General features: G+C 40.1%; 1 pseudogene; it reads right to left on the bottom strand.

Annotated features, from left to right (window-relative positions):
• Positions 1 to 12,828, bottom strand: part of LOC146425466 (E3 ubiquitin-protein ligase RNF38-like) — a 130,834-nt pseudogene that overhangs the window by 6,050 nt on the left and 111,956 nt on the right.

Raw genomic sequence — 12,828 nt, 5'->3', positions numbered from 1 at the left:
TCAAAATATGTGACTTTCTGTACTCTCCTTATTGTCAAGAGAAAATATATATTAAGAGAGTTTTGCCAACAGCATGTTTACCTGAATTCATCCTATAATGTTAACACTAATATGTAAAGATAGCAAGGCACATAAAAAGCACTAAAATATAGCATATTCAAAAGATTGGGGTATTTATGCTCAATATTTAAAAAACAAGAAAAATTAAAAAACAAGAGTCGCATCTAGAATGGAAAGTTGAAGATTTAACCATCACTAATCTGAAAGGATAGATTTGAGGAAAGGCAATAGATACAAAATAAGGGTATTTCTAACATCCACTGTTAGAAATTAGTATGGGAAAATAATGTTTCTACATTCTGTCTTCATAAACATTACACTTATTTAATCCAGATTTTTTCTTTGAAAAGCAAAAACCATTTAAATTCATGTATTAATATCTGCTCCTCATGAATTTGTACTTCACACACCAACCTCATAGTTTTCTACCTCTCCATCTTCCACATCCAACTCAAAACTGAAAGCTGGTCCAACTCCAGGTGGCACTGGAAGCAATGAGCTGCCAGAAGAACAAACAGCAGTAAAACTCAAAATCTTCCTGAAAGAAAGCATGCAAACATATGTCAGAGATAGAGTTATGTTATTGATCCTTCTTAAATCAACAAAGTCTAAGAACCAGTAAAATGTTAAATTTGAAATTAAGAATTAAAATTAATTATTAAATTGCATCACTTTTTGGTACTCGCTGTATTGCATTTTTAAATTGCATGTATATTACTATGAAAACTCATACTTACAGTAAGGTTCAGTGTTATTACAGAAATTAATCTCTTGATAGCCTGCATTGCAGAGTTAATATTAATATTGAACAGAGTTTCTAGATTTAAATTTGACTTACATAAATAGATAGACTATCAATGAAGATTAATAACCCAAGTTCACTTAGTTTCCCAATACAAAAGCATTCAAGCACATAGAATAGAATAGGATTATTTCAGTTGGAAGTGACCCACAGAGATCATCTAGTCCAAATGCCTGACCACTTCAGGGCTGACCAAAAGTTAAAGCATATTATTAAGGGCATTGTCCAAACATCATGTCCAAAACACTGACAGGTTTGGGGCATCAACCACCTCTCTGGGAAGCCTGTTTCAGTGACCACCTTATCAGTAAAGAAATGTTTCCTAATGTCAAGTCTGAACCTCCCCTGACACAGCTTTGAACCATTCCCATGCATCCTGTCACTGGATACCAGGAAGAAGTGATCAACACCTCCCTCCCCACTGCCCCTCCTCAGGAAGCTGAAGAGGTTGCCCTTCAGTCTCCTTTTCAATAATGCACCTAACAAAGATAATTACAACATAGTACTGGGCCAACTTCCACACTGACAGCAGACCAAACTATGCATTCCCATATAACATGGATTTGGCCAGAGAAGAACCTCTGTAGATATAGAGGGAAGAGCATGTGATTTTTCTGTTTTTTCTTTAGTTAAAAAAGCATTGCCATCCCAGAATAATAATATGGGTCAAAATTTAATGCACAACCATAGAAATAAAAAATCCTCAGGACTATAAATTAATCAGGAACGGTTGTGACACACAAGCTATCTTGCCTGAATAAACAGACAAGCAACTATAACATCAGAACAGACTTTGTCAAAATGCACAATGCAAAGTTTAAAAACTTAAATGAGTCATATATCCTGGTTCTATTTTGATGCAAGTCAAACAGCATAGTCAGAAATTACAGATATTGTGGCAAAATAACAAATTACAAAGTTGGATTATCTACATCAATGACACCTTTAAAAAAAAAATCTTCATTTTCCAAGCATTTTGTATTAATTTCCAAAACAGAACATACAAAGAACAATAAATTCCATGTCACACATCTAATCTACAGCAGATGGGATCTACTTTAAAAGATTATTTATAATCCCTTAATGCTACTTCTACCATCCCTTCTCTTCCAGAAATGGTTAATCAGGTGCCGAAGTTCAAAAGCTGTAACAGATTATCAGAAGAAACCCCCTCAAACAAAAAACCCCAAAACACACACACAGCCCCAGGAAGGCTCCCCTTATTATGTTTCAGTAATTAAGAGTAAATTGATTTGCTGGGGGGGGTTGATTTTGTTGTTTTGGGGTTTTTTTCAAGGAATGTTAGATCTTTATCCTACATAAGTAGACTTTAGGATGTAACAATGGGTATAACTGAACTGTTATCCAAGAACAAAGTGTAATCATTCTACACTTAATATCTTTAAGATTTCAACAGAAAAAAAGAGGCATAGCAGATCCCAAAACTACATTATCATCAAACTGCTCACTTGTTTAAATAGACTGGAAGCTTTAAATATAGCTGCAAGCTTTCTTATTCCTTGGGATTGTTTGAATGGTCTATAACCTGTGGTAGAGCCCAAACTTAAAAAAAATATTGAGGGGATCAACTAGCTTGCAGAGTTATTTAATAGTCTATGAGTACAATCTGCTTTGGACTTACAACACATATGGTAATAGGCTGGGATGGTACGAGTGTGGTGGTATTTGTTGCTGTGATAGGTATCTACTGTGCCCTGTGAGTCTTTGAGGCACAAAAGGTGGGTAAGGCTGTAAAAAGGAAGAAAAAATTCTTGTCTTATTTAATAATGAAAATAAATGAAAAGTGGGTGTTGAAGTACATTTTAAACAAGGCATTATCCAAAAAATACCAGTCCTGTCCAAGCCAGAAAATACCAGCCTTTTCAAAAAGAATTTTTTGACCAACAAATCTCATCAGTAATATACAATTATACTATCCTGTAGGAAATAAAAAGTAACAATGCTAACCAGAAACCCTTGTATGCTAGTGTCGAGGTTTAGGAATTGTATTCCCCAATTTAGTACTCCCACTAAAGAGACCATGAACTGCTCCCCTCCACTTGAATGGAGGCACAAAAGGCAGAGATCACAGATTGAGATAAGAGCAATTTACTGGAAACAGCAATGAGATAAGAAAATGAACAGTGACAGCAACAATATTAATGACAAAATTATACAAAAAAAGAGGGAGATTCACATTCGAAAATGCTCACTGGGGACCCTGGGTGACAGTGAACAATGGCAGATGGGTTCCCTACCCTGCCATGCTTTGTTCCACTGGAAAGCCACACCCTTCTCAGAAGCCAGAGAATCCCCTAGCAATTGATGTGATGTGGTATAGAATAACTTCCTAGCCATGCTCACATGGCTTCAGGCTCTGCCTCCTCACAGCTACTGCAAAAATTAACTCTGTCCTGGATGGAACCAGGACAGCAAGCTAATTAGCATTTTGTAAGGCTTTGTATACCAGCTGGTTTGGACAGGCAGGACCTGAATTGGTGAACATACTGCAAATCAAAAGCCAAGGGCTTTCAATCTGGCGCAATGTGCCAGCTTGTGTAGTTGGTTGGGTAGGAATGAGAATTTTAAACAACATATATACAGGAGTTCTTTCACTGGTATAAGCCATGTTTTCATTCTTGCAAGTTTGAGCCCTCAGACTCTATGAAGTCTAACCCTGAAAACCAACCACCCTGACTTTCCACAGCTGCAACCACTAATGAAATTCAATTGCAAAAATGCCATTTTCAATAAAATGGTTATAACTTAGAGCAAAGATCAAGATGTTGAACTGAGCATGCATGAGGATGTAGTACAAAACCAATACTTACTACTCCGAGTGAAACCTCTTGGTGTAAAGGATCGTGGGTTAAGAACTGGATAGAAGCTGAGGAAGTCAATGTTGGTGGATGAGGTGATGGAGGGTAGGTAAAGCTTCCTATAGGAAGATGTTCTCCAAGCAGTTCTACTTCATTCTCTATCCTTTGAAGTGGCTAAAAGAAGCACAGGGTTTGCTATATTAATAGAAAACCAGTTTTTAATATTTATTTTTTAATACAAAAAACCCACAATTCCAATTATATGTTCTGAGGAGTTGTGAAAATTTTATGGAGTTGTACTGGGTATATGTGACAAGGTTTTGGTAGCAGAGGCAGGGGGCTGCAGGAGTAGCCTCTGTGGGAAGAGGTAAGGGCTCCCTTGTGCGAGGCGTAACTGGCTCCATCTGGCTCAGCAATGGACCAACCCACTGCAGGCCAAAGCTGAGCCAATCAGCAGTGCTGATAGTGCCTCTGTGAAAAACTAAAAAAGCTGGATGGTTAGTAGAAGGGAAGAAAAATGTGTGTGAAACAGCAGAGGGAATACCAAGGTCAGAGGAGAATGATGAGGTGCTCCATGGCACCATAGCAGATATCCCCTGCAGCCCGTGGAGGACCCTCTCTGGAACAGATTAATATTTCCCAAAGGAACTGTGGCCCATTGAGAACTCATGCGAAAGCAGATTTTCCTGATAGGACTGCAGCCCATGGAAAACCCATGCCAGAGCAGAGGAAAGGTGTGAAAAGAAAGGTACAGCAAAGAATGACTGCTAGGCACTGACCATAACCCCCTACATCTCCTCCCTCTTTTGCCACTAGGACAGAGAGAGGAATCTAGAAAAGAACCACTATCAGTGGATGAGGATTGAGTCAGAGATTTATTACTTGAGAGAACTTGATCCATACAAGTCCATGGAACCAGATAGACTACATCCAAGAGTGCTGAGAGAACTGGCTGATGTCCTTGCAAGGTTGCTATAATCCTTAAAAGGTTGTGGAGAGAGGGGGAGATCTGTGACAAATGGAGAAAGGCAAAAATTGCATTCATCATCAAAAAAGGAGAAAAGGACAATCTGGGAAACTACAGACCAGTCGACCTTACTTCAGTCCCTCGGAAAATCACGGCGTGAGTCCTCCTGGAACATATTTCTGGGTATATGGAAGAGGGAACAGTCAGCATGGCTATACTGAGTGAACATCAACCAGATTGTCTAGTATGATAAGATGACTGGATTTGTGGATAAGGGGAGAGCAGTGGATGTCATTCACCTCAACTTTAGCAAGGCTTTTGACACTATCTCTCACAATATTCTTGTAACCAAATTTGGATGTTACAGTCTGGAAGGGTGGACAACTAGATGGATTAAAAAAATGTTTGAATGACCAGGCTTAGATCATGGTGGTTAATGGGTTATACCTCTAGCAAAATGCTGGTTATAAGTGGTATAATGTCGCTGTTGAGCAGCTAGCAGAGTAATGAAGGCACCAGTTCTCAGTGGCAAGAAGGAATGACCTTTATTGTTTTGATTTCATCACATATATAGAGTTCTCAAAAGTCACCCAGATTGGTCAGTCAGAAGCCTTCCCCTAAAGAGAAACGACGAGAGGGAACTCACGGCAGTCTCAATATGAGATATAAAGTAAGCTCCCTTTTATTTCACCAAACGAGAAACTTATATACTGTTACAGATGTTTCTATTTATAGATACACACACCTGCAGTCTGCTTCTCACACATTCAGGGATCCTCCTGTTAACTCCCTTATTCTTTTCTCATAACACTCCTGACTCCCTAATCTTTCTCATGACATTCTTCTCACAGAACATTCTCAGGCAAACAAACCACTGTAGCTTGTTGGAATTTTACTGAGGCCTGGGAATGCTGAAGCCTTGCTCAGGCTTGCTCAGTTAGCATGAGTTTTGCTGGAAAACTGCGTTTTCCAACATTCCCCCAGGCCTGATTGGCCAGGCCTGCACTGTCCAAGTTCTGGGACACTGTTCCAATAACATCCAAACTTTATCTTTATTTATAAAACACAAGAAAAATTCTCATGGGAAAAACCTGTGCTAGCCACAGTATACCACAGGGACCCATCCTCTTCAACAACATTATCAATCACCTGGAAGAGACAGAGTACTTGCTCATGAAGTCTACAGCTGATATCAAATTGCAGGGAACAGTTCATACACTGGAAGCTGCCCTACAGCAGGATGTGAACAGGCTGGAGAAATGGGCCAATAGGAACCTTATGATATTCAACAAGGACACATGCCAAGTCCTGCACCTGAGAAAGAACTCCTGGCAACAGTCCAGGCTGGGGAATGACTGGCTGTAAAGCAGCTCTGCTGAAAAGGCCCTGGGGCCCTTGGTAGACAGCAAGCTGAACAGGAGGCAACAGTGTGCCCTGGCAGCACAAAAGGCTAGCAGAATCTTAGGCTGTATTAACAAACACTAGCACAGCTAGTAGATTGAGCAAAGTGATTTTCCACCTTCTACTCAACACTTGTTAGACCTCATGTAAAATACTACATCCTGTTTTGTCACTCAAATACAAAAAAACCCCAAAAAAACACCCAAAAAGACATTTTTTAAGTAGAACAAGCTCAAAGGAGGGCCACCAAGATGCTCAGGGGACTGGATCATTTGCCTTATTAGAAGAGCTTGAGGGAACTGAACTTTTTCTGCCAGGATAAGAAAAGGCTTGGGGGAGCAGGGGAGGAAATCTAACAGTGGCCTTCCAATACCTGCAGAGATTTGATCCATAAGATGGACCCAGGCTCTTTACAGTGGTGCATGGTAGAAGGACAAGAGACAATGGGCAAAAGAGGTTTCAGCTAAATACAAATAGAAGCTTTTTCACCATGAGAACAGTCAAGCACTGGAACAGGAGCCTAGATAATTTGTGCAGTCTCCATCTTTGGAGGTTTTCAAGACCCAGCTTGAAAAAGCCCTGAGCACCCACGCCTGACTTCATAGCTGATCCTGTTTTAAACATAAATATGAACTAGAGACCTCCTGAGGTGTCTTCACATCTGAATTATCCTGTGATCCTATGATCCCTTTCATCAGATTGCATATATAAGGCAGCAACTGACTTCCTTAATAGAGACATCTTCTCAAACTGAAGAAAATAGTTCTACTTCAATACCATAAGAAATTATTGAATGTAGGCTGATATATGAAAAATAAAGAAGTTTCTTACAAAAAGAACTGTGAGGCAAAAATCTTCATTATAAACACCATGATTTATACCTATAAATAATCTATTGCCCTATTTAGGCTAAATACATTATCTTGAAGCTATACTTATGTTATTAGGAAAGATCAATTCAAATCTCAGCTAATTTTAGTATAATTTTTCAGGAAACCCTCTATTATTTCACTAAATCACCCTTCTTTTCCCAGTGCTGAATTCCATATTATTCAAAACAGTCAGATATGATAGTCATGTTGTGGAAGCAAAGGAAAAAGAAAATTATTTCCCCATTCTGCTGAATAAACTTTAAATAGTCAGCATATTTAAGGAAATAATTCTTCTATTAAGATTTGACAGCAAAAAACCAAGCTATCGAACAGAGCTAAAAGTTAACAAGGGAGCCTATTCCTGAAGCTAAATTAGCAATCTAAGTTAAGAAAGAAGTGCCCACATTTTCTAAGGGAAAACATCTTTATCACCAGAAAAAACGATGTGGAACTGTTCCCCCATGACTAAAATGAAATTATTATAGTAGTGCTAACACCTGATATTTAACACAGCAGTATTTGTTACTGCTCAAAATAGTCTGAGCAGTATTGATCAGTAATACTGAAATGATGTATTTCTGTATTAATGAAATATTGGTGGAGCTCCAAAGAAATAAATGTGTGTCTTGCATGGGAGACAGGAGCCTCATGAGTTTAATTATTAGGGTGGCTAACACCCCCAGACTCGGTCGTGTATCGCAAGGTTCTTTGATATTTAGCCGATTAGTCTAATATGATGTAAAATACCATTTATTAGACACAGAAAATAACAAACATAGAGACTTAAAACAGATCTACATATATACACAGTAAAAGACATAATTGCAAAAACTATAATAGCTAAAATGCAATTATGGAATAAATGCTTGCAAAAACTATAAAATAGCTAAAATGCAAGTTATAGGAAGGTACCCATTCTTATTATTATTAGCTAGCCAGAATAATACAATTTTAGGAAACCAATGATCTTACCAAAATCCAATTTTGGTGCTGGGATACATCAGAATCTGCCCTCAATCTTGCAAGAAATTACCACAGAGCTGTGTCCAGACTCTGGGGAGAAGCCCTCCACACATCTTCAGAGCATGTGTAAGAAACTTCTACCTCTGGGATATTTCCGTGAGTTTTTATAGTGTAAGAGTGCGCCTTGTGTGGTCACCAAAAATTATTGCTGTTTATTTTCCCACATTCTCTCTTCATTCAAAAATATGAATTATGGGTAGCGGTTTTAGACTTTCGGGCGCCAACAGATAACCCCGACCAGACTGTCAACCTAACCGGAGTCATCCATCTTCTGCAACTGAGCAGAGAGAGAGAGAAGGGGGGGAGAATGTCCTGCCACAATGTGCCTGGAAGAAGATTAGTAAGTAGATACTACTAACCTCTGGCAGAAGATCAATAAGTAGAAATTGCAAAATCTAATTTTTTCTTTTGCGTTGAAAATAGCATCTTCTCTCATATTTGCATAAGCCCTATTATGAAGGCATTAACTTTTCACACAAGTTTGTTTAAGTGAAAAGAGCAAATAATTTCCATCAGCAGGGAGAAAAGAGATTCCAGAAGGCTGTAGAAGGTTTAAGTAATACTTTTCACACTAGTGTTCGGGGGATACTCACTTTAAATAAACTGTGGATTATTGTGGTAGAAGCATGCAATAGAAATAATGCTTTGTGCTTTCTGGTGTCTCTACAGAGTTTTTTTCTCTGCGACCACTGTGCACTACACTTAGGTCTACATTATCTTTTACTTTCTGGAAGAACATCACCTGCAGAAGCAATACATGAAGCAAACTTCTGTCAGACTGACAAGAGTACAGGTTTCCAAGAAAAAAAGAGTAGGCAACAGCTGAGGAAATCTTAAAATAATCAAAAATTAATTTCAAAACAATAATTTTTTTTCTTCAGACTAAGTCTTGCTCAGATAGCACTATTACAAAACCCTATTACTTACTCTAAATAAGATCCATTTATTCTCTCAACCAGAATGTTATTAAAAGGACAAGAGCATTATTTGCTGATCAACACCCAAATATTTTAGAAGAGGGGATAATAAGCATTACTTACTGAATGTGACTGCTGTGCTTGGAAGGGAACAAATTGTCCTGGAGGTGGCAGGTGAGACGGGTGATGTGGAAAAAGGTGAGGAGGATGCAGAAGGAATGGGTCATTAGAAATCAGAGGTGGGAACGCTGCATATGGTACCGGTATATGTTGGACTGAGCATGCCTGAAGCATCTGAAAGAAAATGAACAATTTTACATCTAGAGTGAAAGGAAATTATTAAAAGAAAGCAGTCCACTTACCCTTAGTTTACAAACACAACTCACACAATAATTAATTCAGAAACTCAATGAACAGTTATTCTAATACAGAACAGGGTCTAAAAGTATAATGCTATCAGCTACATTTGCAAGGTGCAAAGTCTTCTATTTGATATTAAGTCAATGGGAGTTATGGGTGTTCATTCTGCATTATCAGTCATAGACTCCCAAGGGGGGAGCAGGTTTACTTAACATAGTAGTTGCTATTTGTCGCTGTTGAGCCGCTAGCAGAGAAAAAGACCTGGATTCTCAGCGTGGCAAGAAAAAAGAGAACTTTATTGTTTTGATTCCAACTTACATAGACTTTTCAGAGGTCACCCAGATTGGTCAGTCAGAAACCTCCCCCTGGGCCTGATTGGCCAGGCCTGAACTGTCCAAATCTCGAGACACTGTTTTTAATAACATCCAAACTTTATCTTTGTTTATAAAACACAGGAGAAAAATTCTCATGGGAAAGACCTGTGCTAGCCACAGCTATTCTTCCCATACATTACGTTTATAGGCACATGCCAAGAAAAGAATTGCTAGTTGTAACTGAAGGACTTATAAATTTCAGATTGGGCTGTAAAAAATTCTATTGCCTGAAGTTGGGCCCTTTCTCTACCTTCCCTTCTTCCTAGTACCTGCTGTCCCTTTCTGTTCTGTCCCGAGACTTCAAGGTGATCTGCTGATAGAACATGGTTTCCATCTGTTGCAACTGCAAGGCAGTAACCCAAACAGAAGCACTACAGAATATCTATGCTGACATCTCCACCCAGATAAAATTCCCAGAATTCTAAAGGATCTATATAGCTGTCCAGACCTCAGGCTGCATGGAGCTTCTGTATCTGGAAGTCCCCTTAGTCCCCCTAGCTGCTGAAGGCAGTGGATGTCATGGCTACATAAGTGTGCCCAGTTAGAAGAACTCTTCAGAAGGGTAGCTATGTAACAAGAGGAGCTCAACAGACAGCACAGTATCTGGGAATGTGAGCAGGAGATTGTGTGGTATTGTGCACTGTCCCAGCCTTAAAGGGGAAGGTTACTTCTGTAAGGCCTTTGACATGGTTCCCCAGAATATCCTTTTCTCTAAACTGAAGAGAGATGGATTTGATGAATGGACTGTTCAGTCGATAAGGAATTGGTTGGATGGTCTCATCCAGAGAGTAGTGGTAAACAGCTCAATGTCTGGATGGATATCAGTGACAAGTGGTGCCCTTCAGGGGTCCATATACAAATCAGTACTGTTTAGTATTTTCATCGCTGACATAGACAGTGGGATTCAAGTGCACCCTCAGCAAATTTGCAGATGACACCAAGCTGACTGGTGTGGTTGACATGCCTGAGGGATGTGGTGCCATTCAGGGACCCATACAAGATTGAGAAGTGGGACGATATGAACCTTATGAGGTACAACAAGGCCAAGTGCAAGGTCCTACTCCTGAGTTGGGGAAACCCTCAGTATCAGTACAGGCTGGGAGATGAAAGGATTGAGAGCAGCCCTGCAGAGGACTTGGGGGTACTGGTGGATGAAAACTTTGATATGAGCTGGCAATATTCACTCACAGCTGTGGCAGGACACCCCCCCTTTCCCCTTCTCTCTCTCCCTGATCGGTAGTCAGAGATAGATGGCTCAGATTGGGTTGATAGCTTGATCCAGGCTATCTAGTACTGGCGCCTGAAAGTCTAAGGTGACATACTGAGAGAATGTGAAAAAATTTTTAGTGACTACAAATACACACTTTTTTCCTATAAAAAGCTCACGAAATCTCAGAAAAGGTAGAAGCTTTTCTACATGGACATTGGAGCGTGAGGTAAAGTCTTCTCCCCAGGTTTCTGGGCGCAGCCCTGCGGTAACTTCTTGTGAGATTGAGTGAGGATTCTAATGCATCTCAGCTCCAAAATTGGATTTGGTAAGATCATTAGTTTCCGATATTGTATTATTCCAGCTAACATATAGGTACCTTTCTTAACTTGCATTTCAGCTATTTTATAGCTCAAGCAAGCATTTCTGAACTTGCATTGTAGTTCAAGCAAGCATTTCTTAACTTGCATTTTTAAACTATTTTTATAGTTCAAGCAAGCATTTACCCCATAATTGCATTTTAGCTATTATAGTTTTGCAATTATGCATTCATTGTGTGTGTATGTATGTCAATCTGTTCTATGTTTGTATGTTTGTTATTTTCTGTGTCTAATAAATGATATTTTTAGACTAATTGGCCAAATATCAAAGATCCTTGCGAACGGGACTAAGTCTTGGGGAGCTAGCTACCTTAAAGCCTGGCAAACTGCAAAAACTCATAAGGCTTCTGTCTCCCATGCAAGACAACAGCGCAAAAGGCCAACCATATTCTATGTTTGATACAAAGAAGTGTGCCCAGGAGGTTGACAGAGGTAGTTCTGCCACTCCACTCTGCTCTTGTGAGACCCCACCTGGAGTGCTGTGCCCAGGTATGGGGTCATCAACACAAGAAAGATGTAGACCTGTTAGAGCAATGTAGAGGCCTGGGCAGCAAGGAGTTAATGAGTTGTTATGCCTCAGACACCAATGGGCATTCAAGTGGGCTAGTTATAACAGGATGTGCCTGGAAAGGAGGGTTGTAAAAAGGTAGGGCAGCACCTTTCTGGAACCAATTTTCCTGCTCTGGTCCATGGTCACAGCATAACATAAAGGACAGCAGAAACGGAGTCAAGGAGTAGGCAAGACCAATAGAGGGGGATTGAGAGCACCAAATGTCCCTCAAAGCCCCTCGACCCATTTCCAGAAAGGCCCAGAAGAATGGACTGTGTATGCTAACTCATTTATATGAAGAGTGAGAAACCTAATCCCAGGGCAGGAAAAACACCTAAAAAAAAAAAAAAAAAAAGAGCCCCCACAAAGCCTGGGTGATGCTCTCAAGACCCTGGACACCTGTCCTAGGTTACAATATAGATGTATTTAAGTATTCTATTACCACCAGCTGTGGGCCATTAGCTGTTATTGCCTGCTAATGACCCACCCCTGATAACAGACAATAGGCCATCAAGAAACCACCACATAACTCATGGACTTATCCTATTGTGAGATGCTCCACCCAGGAGGTAATGGTTTTAGACTAAAAGAGGGTAGATCCAGACTATGTTAAGGAAACTTCCCAGTCTGACCATTCAAGAGATTCTCTGGCAGTCACACTCCCAATGCCAGAGACTTTAAATGCTGGGACCAGAACCCCTTCACAAGTGGGTGGCTCCAGTGAGTGTGACTCCCTACACACCCCACTCACACACAGTCAGACCAGGTTTCCTTATTGGTTTGATCCCAAGTTTCCCAGAGCACAGTCTCAGCTGTCTTGTTTCCTAAAGCCATTTATTCATGGTGCAGTAACACAGAAACAACCTGAGCTGGTGCCTCCAAGGAGGGACTCCAAACAAAGGAACCCCTGGGTTTTGGGTATTGGGTCTGACTGAGGTAAAGCTTGCAACCATCCCAGTGCTGTGCTTTGCATTAGTAGCTAGAAGGGTGCTGATAGCAGACCAATGTTTGGCTACTGCTGAGCAACGCTGTCCTTCTGACATTCCTTTCCCCGTCAAAGGGATGGGAGTGGACAAGATCTTGGGAGGGGACGCAA

Source organism: Lichenostomus cassidix, chromosome W, assembly GCF_008360975.1.
Source record: "Lichenostomus cassidix isolate B80296 chromosome W, HeHo_3.0, whole genome shotgun sequence".
NCBI classification, from domain to species: Eukaryota; Metazoa; Chordata; class Aves; order Passeriformes; family Meliphagidae; genus Lichenostomus; species Lichenostomus cassidix.
Note: the sequence above shows the minus strand (reverse complement) of the source record. Positions and strands in the feature narration are given on the sequence as shown.